Source organism: Macaca nemestrina, chromosome 5, assembly GCF_043159975.1.
Source record: "Macaca nemestrina isolate mMacNem1 chromosome 5, mMacNem.hap1, whole genome shotgun sequence".
NCBI lineage: Eukaryota > Metazoa > Chordata > Mammalia > Primates > Cercopithecidae > Macaca > Macaca nemestrina.
In genome coordinates, this window is record NC_092129.1 from 42664875 (window position 1) to 42678008 (window position 13134).

The 13134-nt window shown below is 40.2% G+C and overlaps 1 long non-coding RNA gene across 1 annotated transcript in view; it reads left to right on the plus strand.

The window, feature by feature from the left end:
- Nucleotides 1–13134, plus strand: part of LOC105465702 (uncharacterized) — a 54685-nt gene that overhangs the window by 14529 nt on the left and 27022 nt on the right. The window contains exons 2-3 of the long non-coding RNA XR_011623413.1: nt 4156–4273; nt 5008–5170. This is a non-coding gene — a long non-coding RNA (uncharacterized lncRNA). The remainder of the gene's footprint in view (nt 1–4155; nt 4274–5007; nt 5171–13134) is intronic.

A 13134-nucleotide genomic window follows, 5' to 3' on the forward strand; every position in this document is an offset into this window, starting at 1 on the left:
CAGTAGAGCTATCATCGCTCACTACAGCCTCAAACTTCTGGGCTCAGGGCATCCTCCTGTCTCACACTCTTGAGTAGCTGGGACTATAGGCATGCATCACCACACCCAGCTAATTTTTACCTACTTATTTTGTAGGCAGGATCTGTGTTGCCCAGGCTGCTCTTGAACTGCCGGCCTTAAGCAATCCTCCCATCTCAGCCTTGGAAAGTGCTAGGATTACACATGTGAGCTACCACACCCGGCCAATCGTCTTTTTAGTAACAGGATATTTTCTATTCCCATTTTATTTTCCTATAAGTAAACAAAGGCTTAGTTGTTTTCATTCTTAAAAAGTGCTGTTTACAGGCACTCAATGCTTATTGCCCACTCACAAGTCTCCCATGACCCTCATGGGGGGCTGTGAGCCCCTCACTGTGTTCTCCTGGTTTCCTACCTCCATTGTTCAGACACTTATATTAGAGACTCCACTGTGAACCCCACAGGGCAAGCATGCTGCACTCACCTCTTAATCCCCAATGCCCAGCACAGCCTCCACATTAGAGGGCAACCTCTGTGTAGGCACTGGACAATGCTGATTGAACCAAAATGAAGTTAAAGGATGTGAAATGCCCTGTCTGGCCATATGACTTTCAGCTGGCTGCAGCTGAAACACTCAGACCAGGTGCCATCTGCAGTGCGAGTCCCCCTCTACGCTTCAGACAGCCACAGTCTCTCACCAGGCTGTTCTGCAGAAAAAAAAAAAAAAAAAAAAAAAAAAAAAAAAAAAAAACCCTCCTCCCTTCAAGCCAAGCAGAAAAACAAGCAGATTTAGGAAATGAATGATAGTGAAGATTGACGGCTAAAGCTTCATTCCTTTTTGGCATCTTCACCATTTGTTAGTGCTGGGGAAACACCTTCATGCTACAAAGCAGGTCCATTGGCAGGAGGACAGTCAGGGAATGTGTTAGGGAAACAACAGGATCCAGGGGCCAAATTGTCTTCATCCTGCCCCTTGAGCTCTTCTTCTCTGGTGGCCATGCTTTTCATTTTAATTCATTTCCTGTTTAGAGATTCTTCCTGGGCAGGCCCTGAGGGTGTACTGATGAATTTATCCAACAGGCACGATTGCTTCCTTTTTTGTCTGTCTACCATATCCTCCATCATGTTTAACTCTCTTAATTAAGCTCTTTGAAATCAAATTGAACTACAAAAGCAGTCTTGCGTTTATCAGTATAATTGAAAATTTTACCTCTTGCTAAAAGACTTGATTAATCCCATCCAAGTTTATGATCGCCCCTCCGTGTATCTCTTTAGCATTTATATTCCCACTGCCCCCCTTCAACTTGTCAGTGTGAGTGAGTGACCTCCCCAATTAAAAGGTAGGCTTCTTGAGAAAAGGAATGTACTGTGTTCTGTACTTATAAAAAATCATTCTGCTTCACAATATTGTGCCCCCACTAACGTGCTCACACTTACACTGATATATCCAAGCAGTGGTCTTGCACTGGATTTTAAATGTCTCTGGCATAGACCTAGTAAGACATTCTTGGTTCAGTATCAGGTCACTTGTAGTCTTAGTGCTGAACTCATATAATGGTCCACATGCTGTAAGTACTAACTGCCTGTGAGAATATAAAAAGATATGTGTATATATCAGGTTGGATGATGAAATACATTAGTTTCTTGTTTTTAAATTTTAGATTCAGCAGGTACATGTGGAGGTTTGTTATTGGATATATTGTGTGATGCTGAGATTTGGGCTTTTAATGATCCTGTCACCCAAGTAGCCAAAATAGTACCCAATGGGTAATTTTTAAACCTTTGCCCCCTCCCACTCTCCCTGCTTTTGGAGTCCCCCGTGTCTGTTGTTCCCATCTTTGCACCCATGTGTACCCAATGTTTAACTCTCACTTTTAGGTGAGAACATGTGGTATTTGATTTTCTGTTTCTGCATTAATTTGCCTGGGATAATGGCCTCTAGCTGCATCCATGTTGCTGCAAAGGACATTTCATTCTTTTTTTTTGTGGCTGTGTAGCATTCCATGATGTATATGTACCACATTTTCTTCATCCAATCCACTGTTTATAAACACATGTGTTAATTCCATGTCTTTGATGTTGTGAATAGTGCTGTGATAAACATACAAGTGCAGTTGTCTCTTTGGTAGAACAGTTTATTTTCCTTTGGGTATATAGCCCGTAATGGGATTGTTGGGTCAAATGGTAATTCTATTTTTGGTTCTCTGAGAAATCTCCAAACTGCCTTCCATGGGGGCTGAACTAATTTGCCTTCCCAACAACATTGTATAAGCATTCCCTTTTCTCTGCAACCTCATCAACATCTGTTATTTTTTGACTTCTTAGTAATAGCCATTCTGACTGGTATGAGATGGCATCTCATGTGATTTTGATTTGCATCTTTCTGATTATTAGTGATGTTGAGCATTTTTTCATGTTTCTTGGTCACTTGTATTTCTTCATTCAAGAAATGTCTGTTCATGTCCTTTGCCCACTTTTTAATGGGGTTATTTGTTTTTTTCTTGTTGATTTATTTATGTTCCTTAGATTCTGGATATTAGCCCTTTATCAGATGCATAGTGTGCAAATATTTTATCTCATTCTGTAGATTGTCTGTTTACTCTGTTCATAGTTTCTTTTGCTGTGCAGAAATTCTTTAGTTTAATTAAGTCCCATTTGTCTATTTTTTTGTTGTGTTGTATTGGGGTCTTCATCACAAATCCTTTGCCTAGGCCAGTGTCTGGAAGAGTATTACCTAAGTTTTCTTCTAGGATTTTTATAGTGTAAGGTCTTGCATTTAAGTCTTTAATCCATCTTGAGTTAATTTTTGTATATAGTTTGAGGTAGGGGTCCAGTTTCATTCTTCTGCATATGGTTAGCCAATTATCCAACCACCATTTATTGGATAGGGTATTCTTTAGCTGTGCAGCTTTATTTCAAGAGTCTCTGTTCTATTCCATTGGTCTATAGGTCTATTTTTGTACCAGTACCATAATGTTTTGGTTACTGTGGCCTCGTAGCATAGTTTAAAGTTGGGTAATGTGATACCTCCAGCTTCATTCTTTTTGCTTAGGATTACCCTGGCTATTTGGGCTCTTTTTTGGTTACATATGAATTTAGGAATAAGTTTTTCTGATTCTGTGAAAAATGATGTTGGTAATTTGATGGAAATAACATTGAATATGTAGATTACTTTATCTTAACAATATTGACTCTTACAAACCATAAGCATGGAATGCTTTTTTATTTGTTTGTGTCATCTATGATTTCTTTCAGCAGTGATGGAATCTTTCAGCGTTCTCCTTGTAGAGATGTTTCACCTCCTTGGTTACATGTATTCTTAGCTCTGTGTGTGTGTGTGTGTGTGTGTGTGTGTGTGTGTGTGTGTCTATTGTAAATGGGACTGCATTCTTGATTTGATTCTCAGTTTGAACATTATTGGCATAGAGAAATGCTACTGATTTTTGTATGTTGATTTTGTATCCTGAGACTTTGCTGAAGTCATTTATCATGTCTAAAAGTCCTTTGGCAGAATATTCAGGGTTTTCAAGGTATGGAAACTTATTGTCAGTGAAGAGAGATAATTTAACTTCCTCTTTTTTTATTTGGATGTCTTTTCTTTTCTTTCTCTTCTCTGCTTACTCTGGGTAGGACTTCCAAAATGCATCTGAGTGTGTACTCTACTGGGTATTGGAGATGACCATAGAGAAAAGGAAAGCTTTTTTGAGATTTAGTGTAACAATTTGATCCCTTTTCCCTTGGTATATATTTCTCTTCTTTGTTCTTGATGTGTTCCCTGGCACTAACGTGGTGCTTATGAATTCATTGAACTGAATGACTTCTACGTGACGATGCGACAGCCAATGGTGGTCCTCTTTCTCTAAAGTAGCAGTTCCCATTTCACCAATCTAGCTTCTTTACTGAGGTTCTGTGGGCAGTTCCAGTGGTTCTCTAAGTAAATATATATAGTCCGAGAAAACTGTACTTAATGATTAGAGAAACCAGAATTGGATGGGAAGTTTAAGCAGTCATTGTGCTGGGGGTTTTATACACAGGAACAGGTTGGGCAAGAGATAGGATGAAAGAGAAGGACTCTTTTATGATAAGAGGTTCCCAAGGCAATTTTTTTTTTTTTTTTTTTTTTTTTTTTTGAGACAGAGTTTAACTCTGTCACACAGGCTGGAGTGCAGTGTCATGATCTCGGCTCACTACAACCTCCGCCTCCAAGGTTCAAGGGATTCTCATGCCTCAGCCTCCTCTGTAGCTGGGATTGCAGGTATGTGCCATCATGTCCAGGAAATTTTGGTGTTTTTTAGTAGACACAGGGTTTCACCATGTTGACCAGGCTGGTCTCGAACTCCTGGCCTAAAGTGATCCACACACCTCGGCCTCCCAAAGTGACTGGATTACAGGCATGAGCCATCATGCCCAGCCACAGATATTTTTAAGTGGATACATTCAACACCTTTTTTCAGCCCCCTAGTTTCTTGCCAGCCTCTATTATAGAGTCTAGAATACCTAAAAGCAGCCGTGTAACACAGTGAGATGTAAAGGAAAGTTTGTGAGAGGGTGTATTAGTCCATTTTCACACTGCTAATAAACACATATCCAAGACTGGGTAATTTATAAAGGAAAGAGATTTAATTGACTCACAGTTCAACATGGCTGGAGGGGCCTCAGAAAACTTATAATCATGGTAGAAGGCAAACATGTCCCTCTTCACATGGTGGCAGGAAGAAGTGCTGAGCAAAAGGGGGAAAAATCGCTTATAAAATCATCAAATCTTGTGAGAACTCACTCACTATCACAAGAACAGCATGAGGGTAATTGCCCCCATGATTCAATCACCTCCCACTGGGTCCCTCCCATGACATGTGGGGATTATGGGAACTACAATTCAAGATGAGATTTGGGTGGAGACACAGCCAAACCATATCAGTGGGTCTCTCTTTCCAGATAAAATAAATAGAAGGAGGCAGGTGCCATTCTCTTCCCCTTCTTTCCGTGTAGAGTATAGCTGTGATGAATGGACCAACCATTTTTTCCATCATGAACCAACAAGCACGAGGACAGAAGCGTAGCCCACTAAGAATTATAGAACTCAACGTGAGAGAAAGCAAGTGTCTCTGATGATGTTGTTGGACTGGATTCCCTACCTCCAGGTACTTGTTAGGTAACGTACTTTAATGCATCTTTGTTATTGAAACGTCTCATTCACAACATTTTGAGGGTCCACACTAGTGTTTTGTGGTCTCTTCTTGAATTACTTAATTGCATACATTGTAGCTTATTGGATAAGTCAAGACCTGAATTTCTGTTATACAGTGTGGGTCTCAGTATTCTAGTATAGCTTAAAATAGCTATTTAATTTCAAAATTAATTTTGCCCGGAAATGGATATGGATTTTTAGAGTGAAAGATTAGACTTTACAAACCCATTCCAAAAAGGATCTTTGTTTCAGTTTGAAAGAGAGCATAGTGTTGTAGAAAGATTATGGTTTTGGGAGTCAGACTCAAGACACACCTAACTGCAATCTCACCTCTGTCACTTAGTACATAATTAAATTAGGTATGATATTTAATCCTCTAAGCCTCTACTTCCTCAAGTTTAAAATGATGAAAGTACCAATCTTGAAAAGAAGTATGAGGATTAAAAATAATGTACATTGGCTGGGCGCAATGGCTTACGCTATAATCCCAGCACTTTGGGAGGCCAAGCCAGATGAATTACTTGAGGTCAGGAGTTCAAGACCAGGCTGGCCAACATAACAAAACCCTGTCTCTACTAAAAATACAAAAATTAGCCAGGCATGGTGGCATACACCTATAATCCCAGCTACTTAGGAGGCTGAGGCAGGAGAATCCCTTGAACCTGGGAGGTGGAGGTTGCAGTGAGCCGAGGTCATACCACTGCACTCCAGTCTTGGCAACAGAGCAAGACTCCATCTAAAATAAATAAATAAATAAATAAATAAATAAATAAATAATATATAGAGACATGAAATGTTCTGGTACACAAGGAACATTCAATAAATCAATGTAGACGCAGATCTTACATTTTTCACAAAAATTAACTCAAAATGGATCATCAACCTAAATGCGAAACACAAAACTATAAAACTCCTAGAAGAAAACATAAGAGGAAATCTAAGTGACCTTCAAGTGGGCAATTACTTTTCAGACACAACACCAACAGCATGACCTTTAAAAGAAAACATTGATAAGTTAGATGTTATAAAAATTAAAAACTCCTGCTCTGTGAAAGATACTATTAAGAAAAGGAAAACAAAATCCACAGATTGAGAGAAAATCTTTGTAAAACACATATCTGATAAAAGATCAGTGTCCAAAATATACAAAGAATTCTTAAAACTACAATAAGAAAATAAACAATCCAAATTTCTAAATGGGCAAAATGTCTGGACACGTCACCAAAGAAGATATACAGATGACAAAAAAGAAACATATAAAAAGATGCTCAATATCTTATGTCATCAAGGAATTTGCAAATTAAAACCACACTGAGATACTACTACACACCTATTAGAATGGCCAAAATCCAGAACACTGACAATATCAAATGCTGGCAATGATGTGGAGCAACAGAACCCTCATTCATTGCTAATGAGAATGCAGAATGGCAAAGCTCCTTTGGAAGAGAGTATGCAGTTTCTCAGAAAACTAAACATAGTCTTATCATACAGTCTAGCAATTGCACTTCTTGATACTTACCCAAATAAGCTGAAATTTTATTTCCACACAAAACCTGCACACAAATGTTTATAGAAGTTGTATTCATCATAACTGCCAAAATTTTGAGGCAACCAAGATGCCCTTTAATAGTGAATGGATAAACAAAATGTGGTATATCCATATAATGGAATATTATTAATGCTAAGACTAAATGAACTACCAACTCACAAAGACTTGGAAGAAGCTCAAGTGCATATTACTAAGTGAAAGAAGCCAATTTGAAAAGACTACATGCTATGTGATTCCAATTAAATGACATTCTAGAAAAGGCAGAACTATGGAGACAGTAAAAAGATTAGTAGTTGCCAAGGATTTGAGGGGAGGAAAGGAGGCAAGAATGTGAGAAGCTCAAAGGATTTTAGGGATAAGAAACTACTTTTTTTGATACTATAATGGTGGACACGTGACATTATACATTTGTCACAACCCATAGAATCTACAACACAAACAGTGAACCCTAATGTAAACTATGGACTTCAGTTAATAATAATATATCAGTATTGGTTCATCAATTGTAGTATATATACCACAGTAATGCAAGATGTCAGTGAGAGAAAAACTGAGGGGTGGATGTGGTGTCATATGAGAACTTGCTATGCAATTTTTCTGTAAACCTAAAACTGCACTGAAAATTAAAGTCTATTAATTTAAAATGTTAATGTGCATGAAGCATCTGGTACACAAGTAACCATCAATGAATAATAGCTGTAATTATTTAATCTCTGTCTTCCCGGGGAGTGTGTCCATCACACAGTAACTTCTGTAGTCGGCTAAGGGGGCCCATTACATCAGGGTTTCTCATTCTTGGCATTATTGACATTTTGGGCCAGATATTTTTTGGTTGTTCTGAGCATTGTAGGATGTTTAGCTGTATCTCTGATTTCTCCAGACTAGAAAATGCCCACTCCACATCCCCACCCACTCCCATCTCCAATCTGTGACAACCAAAAACGTCTCCAGACATTGTCGAATGCACCTAGGAGGAGCAAAACCACCCGCCATGAGAATCACAGCATGATGTGCTTTTGAAGAAAAGCAAAAGGGCCCCAAAGATCTTAAAATCTGTACCTCTGTCACATTAGACCAGAGTTTCTAAACTCAAAATGGGAAATGCATGCCACTAAAAGTAAGTTATGTCTGCTGGGGATTCTTCATTATGTGATTTTGTCCTTGGGCCTTGAGACCAAAATAGCCTGGGCATATATCCTGGTTTGGCATTATTTGAAAGCCGGAAATCTGAACAATCGCTGCTTTTCTTCCCTTTTCTTTTCTTTGTTTTCTTTTCTTTTCTCTTTCTTTCTTCCTTTTTCTTTCTCTTTCTTTGTGTCTGTCGTCTCTGCTTTTCAAAGTTTCTGTTCAAACTGATCCAAATAAAACTAAAACCATATGGCCAGAGTGGGGGTATGATGCCCATCTATTTTCCCTCATTCCTTTCAAAATAAGCACAGAAGTCAAGCATGGCAAAATCCTTTGCTAGAAGATCATCTTTAGCCTGGTTGTTTTGTTTTGTGTTGTTTGAATAATTGCTTAGGACATTTTGATACTTCATGGCATTTTCCTCCCAAGAAAAAAGTTTTCAGATTAGTAATATTTCTCTTCACTAATCTCAGTCTTAGCCACTAAACCACAATCAAAGGGTCTAGAATAAAGAAAAAGACCCTGTTATTCGTTATTTTTTAAGCTAAAAGGGGATTTTGTGTATATGCCTTAATTGGGCTGGATACCCTACGACTGACTATCCTATTGAAGTTTGAAAGCTGGGAGTTTCCAGAATATGTGCTAAACTTGATTTGCCTGTGTGTGTTTTTATTAGGTACCAGCCAAAGTATTTTATTTATTTGTTTATTTATGTAAAGAATGAGGGATTTCTGCTTAGGCCTCCGTCCAGGGGAATTCATGGTTCAATAAAGACTAACAGCCCCAACAAAGCTACAGCTTTCACTAGTTGGTTTCTCCCTGGGTTCTTTATCAAAAGACAACAGATCTTCTGAAAATGAACTTCCAGTGGATCATTCCTTTTTTTATCAAAACATCGTAGCAGAGCTAAAAGATAGCCTAGCTGGTTTGTGAGGCAGAAAAAGAGGATAGGCTAAGGGTAAAAAGGAACATGTGTGATGTGGGGCCTAGAGACTTATCCTCAGAAAAGACCTGGATTTCTGTGCTGTCATGCAGGCCTGCCCCTGACACTACAGAGCTTCCCTGGGGCTTGAAGAGCATTGCTTGTTGAGTGGATGTCTAAGTTTATGGATTATATATTAGGCCAGCACTGGGCAGCAAATTCCAAGCAACAAAGGCAACCGTGTGTTTGTCAATAGATTTATATTCTTTGTGTGTTTGTGAAACACTGGACTCTAAAGTGCAGGGACTAGATGATTCTGACACTAAAAAAAATATATACCATCAGTTACCTAAATCACCAAAGGCCTCCTGCTCAGAGATGTCTATGAAGGTGGCAAACGCCCAATGCCAGCAGAGCTTCAGATTCACCTGGAGAGCCTTTTGATGCTACAGACATCCAACTTCTCCAGTTACTCTTCATTAGATCTCTAGAGGGTAAGGGCTCAAGCATCAAAATCAGTGTGAGATTGGAAGCCATTGTTACACAGGCTACTTGAAAGTGGTAGTTACAGAAGGCTACCCAACTGTGTGTTCCATTTGGACACCTGTGAGTGACAGACGTACTTGTCATGTGCTGTCCTTGGTGGGACACCACGCAGACAACAAACGGGACCTTTCTTCCCTAGTTCTCTTCGGATGGCCAATTGCCCAAACTTTCCAACTCATTCATCTTGTTACTCTCTATAAAACTCTGAGCACAGTCAGCCTCCCATTTGTGCTCAATCAATTAACCAATTAAGGCAGTAGATACTAATACCTTATTTCATTCTCCAGGTCTCTAGCTCAGCCTTCTCCTTCAGAAACTAAATAAATATTCAAAGTAGTAACACATGTTTGAGATTTCTGAGGGATCTCAAGTAACCTATAGGGAAAAATGTTAGCATAATGACTCATATGAAAGCTGGGGGCCAGTCTGAAGGTGACCTTTTCAAGAGCAGTTGAGGACATTCAGGAATTATAAGGTCCTTCTATGTAAAGAAACATTTTATGTGAAGAAAGGTTTAAAATTGCATGTAAAAGACCCACTTACTACTGGATTAGAGAAATGACACATTAAGCAAGGCACCCTTGGCCTAGTCTAGGAAAGAATTAAAGGTGCCATCTCTAGGGCTGACAGCAGAGCCAGAGGCGTAGCTTCTTAAAATGTGTAACCCTCAACCCCGCTGCAATGCACTCTGGCCTCTTGGGTTCATAACTCATCCCCATGGACAATTGGTTGATGCTATCATGTAGAACACATGGGGTTCTAGGATTCACTACTGGGCAAACTCTACCTCTGGCAGAGTCCAGTCAATAGGGCCCATGCAAATGAGCATCTGAGGGGGCTCAATTGCAAAAATTAATCGCAAAAATCATCTCAAAGGTCAAACCGTAGTCAAATGGGTAAGTTGTGGCTCTGCCACTAAATAACTCTGGGTGACTTTGAATGAATAAATTCATTCATTCATTCATTCATTCATGTACTTATAAAGTAACTGTTATGTGCCAGAAGTGTGTCAATCACTGGGGATATAGCAGTAATCAAAACATACAGCCCCATGCCCATGCCTGGCAGGGAAAGAGATGTTAAACAAAGCACCGAAATACATGTACAAATACAACTTATGATAAGAATTGAGAAGGAATGGTGTAACACGGGGGTCCCTCCTTTAGACTGAAGGGTCAGGGAGGACCTCTTGAAGTAATTAAACTGAAACTTAAAGGATGATTAGGAATTGGACAAAATGGTGGGGGAAGAGGGCTTCAGACGTTCATAACAGCAAGAGTGTCAGCTGGTGTTCGAGGGAAAGAGTGTTTAGAGAAGTGGGCATGGGAGTTACAAATATGGTACTTGCCCCATAATGATGAAAATGATGGCCCAAGGGATGCAAACCAGGCATGAAGAGAAATGAAAGAGGGAGGTACTGAAAAAGAAAAAAGCAAGTGAGTATATTGGTGATCTGACCAAGGCTGCTGAGATTGGAGAACGGTTTCAGCGAGGGACCTCAAGCCTATGCACTGAAGGAGAGTCTTTCTCAATGGAGAAGTTCTTATTTGAAGTAGCAGTAGCAGTGATGTCCAGCGGGTGGCCGCGGGAGTGGATGGCGGAGATGGAGTGCAGAAAACATATATTGGCAGTGAGGGGGTCCCAGGAAAGAGCCCATTCAGTGGGCTCTTTGCTGAATGTGCCCCTGGATATTCATATTTCTTAGAAGAATGAAGACTGGTCCAGGTGCTAAAGTTTTTAATGAGTGACAGGAAGAGACAAGGAGGCTTGCAGACAATCTCCTCTCTCCCCTGGGGAGCCCCTCAGATTTTTGCTATAGGCAATAACAATATTCAGTTTTCTTAACTCTTTCAACATGATAAAAAACACACTAGGCTTAAAATCAGAAGACCTAGGTTCAAATTCTGGCCTGGTGACCTTCTCGATGTGCCCCCTTTTTTTTGGACATGTCACTCTGAGCCTTTAGGTCTGGGTTTCTTCATCTGTGAATTATGTAAATGATTTTCGAAGGGTGGTTGGAAGTGGAGCGGGGAAGACATGCCTCCTTAGGGAAGTCCACCAGAATTTTGAGGGCAGTGGTTTTCAACCCACCTTGCACATGAGAATCACCTAGGGAACTTAAAAAATTATAAGCCACCCATGAGATTCTGAATTTGGCCTGGGTTGGCCAGGTTTGGGAATTTTTTGAAAGGTCCCCAGTGATTCTGATGGGCAGCTTGGGAACCACTGCTCAAGGGAAGCATATGTCATTTGAGATGATCTCCAACTTACACCACTGGAATATAAGCCTCGTTTTTCTGTTTTGTTCACAGAAATTACCTGAGCGCCCAGACTAGCTGACATAGCGTAAGCATTCAACAAATTGTGTTTGCATTTAACTCTGATTATAAAGCAGATCAGAGCACCATGCCCCAAGGACATGATAAAGTCAAAATTGTCACTGAATGTCTTATTCAACTACTTAATTCTTTGGTCAATCCTGGCCATAGAAATGTGGGTGACCCTGTAGCCCCAAGCATAATTCTAAAAGATTAAGTAAGATCCATTTATATATAATGAACCTCCTTCAGAATGTTCCACACATGTACATACACGTGGCCTCAACCTCACAAGGGGTCTGCATTCAGGGAATTTATTCATTAGACCCCCAGGGATATCATGGCCCCTTTTCCTCTCGGTTCCCATTGCACCTTGACTCGGTTTTGCCCCTCAGCAATCACAGAGTGTGGAGATTTTCTGTTTAAAAATCTCCCTACGATGCCCCTGTTTACAAGAAATTCCCTGAAGACAGAGAGTCTTCTATGTTCCTTCTAATTCCAGCACTTATTGATAATGACAGTGATAATGATGATGAGTCCCTGGCTTTGAACCAATATTTTATCACTTAATGAATACATTTGAATACTGTCTGGGACACACTGGGGATTTTCCTCTGCTGTATTTCCCTTCCAATAGAGAAAGAACCAGGATTAGACCACAGAGTCCAATCAGAAATGTCCTTGGTGGCTGGTGGTGGGGTCACTTAGATACTGATATTTCCCTGGGATGAAGGCAAGAAGGAAGGGTCGAAAGGAAGCTTGGGGGACTCTGGCCCATGAAGACTGGCTGATGGGCTCAGGTTATCGCCCTTTTCCCAACCTGCTTCAGGGAGGTCAGGGAACAAAAGCACCGTGATGACTTTTGAAAGAAGGAGAGGTCTTACCGGGTCAGAGGGGTACATAGCTGCAAACTTTTCCACTATGTGGCCTCCTAGAAATAACTGCAGTATGAGAATTTAAAAACTCAGTCCTCAGCCTTTTTCTTAACCAGCTGAGTGACACTGGGCAAGCCACTTAACCACTCAAGGGTTTAGTCTTTTCGTCCATAAAAGAAATGACTAAAAGTTGTTGCTCTAATCACAGTGCCATAGTGCAAATCAAAAACCAGGTAATGCATGTAAAATCTCTTCACAGTAAAACCCTTTCCATGCTCTGTGAAGTAATATAGATAGCAAAGCACTGTTCCCGTTGTGTTCTGGTCACTTAGGTGTCCTGGAGTTTGCTGCATCAGCTTTTTGGGCAGGGCCCTTGTGAGCAGCCCCCAGGTCTAGCATAGAGCGGAAGTGAGCATTGTTGAGTGGGTTTGCTGCTTATGCTGCCTGTCATTTTAGCTGTAAATGGTGCTTTTGTCTCTCTTGAAATCAGATAAGAGCCTAAGGGAAACAAGAACTTTCCAAGATACTGTCATCCACCAGCTGTAAGGTAATAATCAGAGGTTCCTTGAAAATGTTGATTTTCCTGC